This window comes from Lipotes vexillifer, unplaced genomic scaffold (assembly GCF_000442215.2).
Source record: "Lipotes vexillifer unplaced genomic scaffold, Lipotes_vexillifer_v1.1 scaffold70, whole genome shotgun sequence".
Lineage (NCBI taxonomy): Eukaryota > Metazoa > Chordata > Mammalia > Artiodactyla > Lipotidae > Lipotes > Lipotes vexillifer.
This window is the reverse complement of record NW_006789896.1, coordinates 1672513-1676242: the sequence shown is the minus strand read 5'-3', so window position 1 is coordinate 1676242 and position 3730 is coordinate 1672513.

Below are 3730 nucleotides of genomic sequence, written 5' to 3'. Positions count from 1 at the left end.
TGTTCTGGTTTTAAAAAAAAAAAAAGCAAAAAGAACACTTTGAAGTCATCTAGTCTTGATGAAAGAAGGAGATAAGCACCTGACCACAAAGTGGAGTTTCCAGCCTGCAGCCCCACTTCTGCATCCTGCCTGGCATGTAAGTGGTGCCCAGGACAGTGTCCACGCCCCAAACGGCTGCCTGCTGGCACGCAAGGTGCTCCCATTTCATAACCAGTGCTCAGATGAAGCAGCAAAAAAATCAGAAGAACTGCCGCCTGATAAGGAAATGTGGGGGCAGGGTGGATAGAGTAAGGGCGGTTGTCTGCCGACAGTTACAGCCCACTGTTGCTACCCTGCTGAGGTTGGAGCCCTTTAGAGAAATTCGCCCCAAAGTAGGCCTCCGTGCCTGCAGCCTGAACTGTCACCTGCATGATATTGCCTGGTCCCAGAGGCTCTGGCAGACTTCCCACCTGGGTGGCTTGGCTGGGCCATAAGGATTGAAGAGTTCCAGCCATAGGTTATACCAGCCCAGGGGAAGAGGTTTGCACAGTCCTGGCACTGAGGACACAGAGCCCTGTTCTCACTTGCACCTTCAAGTGTGACGCTGGCCCTAGTGGAGTGAGTGTGCGCCCCTGACTTCCGCCCCGGGTTGGGGGACGGAAGAACCCCAGAACGGGGGCTGCTGTGCTCCCAGAAGCACTGTTTTCTGGACCTTCGCATCCCAGGAGCTCTGCCAGCCTTGTCAGGGGCCAGAGCTTGCCCTGTGTATCAGAGCTTTGGGCCAGGTCCATCCCAGTATGCCCCCCCAGGAAGGGCTGGTGTCTGCCCTCTGGTTGCTGAGGGTGTGGAGTCCTGCTGGGTCATGCACATACAATGACTACACAGACACCGGTCCTGCAGCCCTCCTTTCCAGCGAAGCATCAGTCACCCTGCTTCTCGGGCCCCTTTCCTGCAGGGTCACAGTGCTGGCCAGTTAGGTTATGACCTCTTCCCCGGCATTCTCTGCCCCATCCCCCCATCCCACAGAGGATATGGGGATAGATGCCGGAGTTTTAAGTTGAATCCTTCAACTCTGGGCCTGGGCCAAGTCCTGGCTGGAGTTGTGAGCCACAGAGACTGTGGCCTGGAAGATTCTAGAAGCACAGCTTCTCCCTTCCCTAGGTGTGTCCTGGCAGGACTTGTATAGACCCTAGCTCAGCCCTTCCCCATCAGCTTTCTTCAGGTGGCCAACCTTCCGGTGCTTACAGTATAGGGAGGAGGACCCTGTCCAGAGCCCCGTGCCACAGTGCAGTGCAGGCTTGTGAAGGGGCAAGCCAGGGCAGTGGTGGAAAACAGAAGCACCAGTCCTGCCGCTTCCCTAGGGGTGAGGGCGAGAGTGATCAGATTCAGGATTTCTTGGGGTTGCTGTCTAAGAGGGCTGGTTGGGAGTTAGAAAGGGAATGCCCTGCCTCTCTCTGCCATGTGTATGAATCTGCTCTTTTAGGAGAACATTTGCCCTTTGCCCCCAGCCCCTGGAGCTTCCTTCTCAGTCTGCATGTCCTTGCCTGGGAGTATTCCAGCAAGCTGTCTGGGTGTATGGAACAGGTTTTCACAGGCTCATCCCCTGCCACGTGGGTGTATGGGTTGGGGAGAAGGGGGTTGAAGGTTACCTGGAGAAACCATTTACTCCTTTCTTTTCACCCATTTCTGGCGGGGACACTGGAATGCAATGAGACTCTCTTTTAAACCTTCTATCTATAAAACCTACACTAGTCCTCCCATCCCAGGGTAGAGGGTGTGTGTGTTTGGGGGAGCCAACATTGCGGAGGATTGGAGTAACCCATGTGTTTGAGGAAGGAGGGCTCCCACTGGTAAGTGTGAGTGTTGGACAGGAAGCATGATCCTTCTCCCCAGGGGGTCTGTAAGTTGAGGATTGACTCACCTCGTCCTTCTTGAAGCCCTCGGCTCTGCCCTCCACCCGTGTTCTAGCTGGTGGATATTGCTCTGGTTATGCCCCTCTGAAGGCCTCTGGGATATGCTGTCACCAGCTCCCTCCTCTTTAGAGGGAGAGGCTGACAGCTGGGACCTGGGTTGCTGGTCTCTGGAGTCAGCTGCCCTTGGCATACCCTTGGAAGGGCAGCGCTCCTAGGGGAAGCCTGGCCGGCAAAACCAAGGAACAGGCAGGCAGACTAGACTAGGTGGCGGGCAGACTAGAGGGGCTGGTGGGGCGTCCTCAAAACAGAGGAGTCCCATTGCTCTGCTCCTCGACAGAGCAGGAACTGCAAGGCTGGAGAGAGAAGAGCTTTGCTAAGGGGTCAGTGATGCGGCTATATAAGGAGGGAGAGGCCTGGGGCTCTTCCCATGCTGTCTGCCACTCCCCGGTGCGATAAATATTTGCTGAATGAACACATCCTTTGCTTTTCTCTTTGCTTTTCTCTTTGCTTTTCTCTTGAGATTCGAAGCATCCCCTAGGCATCCTGACAAGGTGCAGAAGGAAAAGGAGGGCCCGGCAGCTTTTCTGTGGCTCTTCATTACATCTCTGTTGTGACTGAGATCTGAATTTTAAACCGTGAAGAATAGCCAAGCCTCCCACACTTTGAACCTTATATTTAGAGGGAATCAGAGCAGACTGTAAGCACCATGGTCTCCTGACGCTGGGTGTGGGTGGGGTAGTCAAGTTTAATTTTGCCTTGGAAGGGAGAGTTGGGCAATAAGGTCTGGACCTCAGCTTCTCCAGACTCCTCTCTGACTTGCCCTAGGCCAGCATTTAATTCATCCCACTCCCTGCTTCCTCCAGAAGTCCTCAAAGAAGCTTAGATTTCTTTCCCAGGCTACTACCTTCAGGGTCTTTCGCCTGTCTCCTGCCTCTCTCTCTTTTGGGCTCGAGCTCGGAATCTTAAGCCCTGGACTGCCAGGGAGGTCCATCTCCTGCTTCTGTTAATGTCAGAGGCTTTCAGCCCTGTAGAGGAACCCCCTTATAAACTTTGTCTCTTCTAGAATCTTTTTATTTTTTTCAGGACCAAGAACAGGTTTATTCAGATCCATGGTCGGTTACAAGTTTGGTCTGATTACTGGTCACAGGCCCCAAATGCCACTATTCTGAGTTTTCATCAAAATACAAAGCCCAATACTTACAGTTTGAAAACTTAAAAAAAGACACCAAAGACTAAGGCTTTTAAAAATCTCGGTTGACAAGTTCTCCCGGGTGCGTTATCTGTAGAATGAAACGTGTGTGAGATGCTGTGTGTCTCTTCTAGAATCTTGCTGCCAACTTGTGTCTAGAGAGCCACAGGGGTGGCCAAGTATGGGATGGACCTCAGTAAGCTGTTTAGAACCAGCTCAGGGCAGGCCTCTGTTCTGTGTAGTGTAATGAAGCCAGGGAACAGGTGAGACAAGCTCCGTGACCCACAAGCTCTGCCACAGGATGGACACAGCATTGCTCGCTGTGCAGCCTCGGGGTGGGGGTCATTGGGGCAGAGCTGGCTCTGAGACTTCAGGTCTACGCTGCCCACTCCACCTCCCTGGAAGCTGCCACGGTCAGGGGTCGATGGGGTGGGCAGGCAGTGCCTGTGATTAGGCAGGGAAGGAAGCTCTGGAGTAAGACCCTGACAGTGCTGGCCTGGGGAATCCGGGGCTGGAGTGGGGCTGAGGGTGCTGAGGAACCCGTGTTGCCTATTCGGGGTCACGGGCCTGCAGCCCAGAAAGCTGGCCAGGCTGGGTCTGGGACTAACCAAACCGTGGCCCTCCACCTGCCCACCCCAGGAGCACAGGC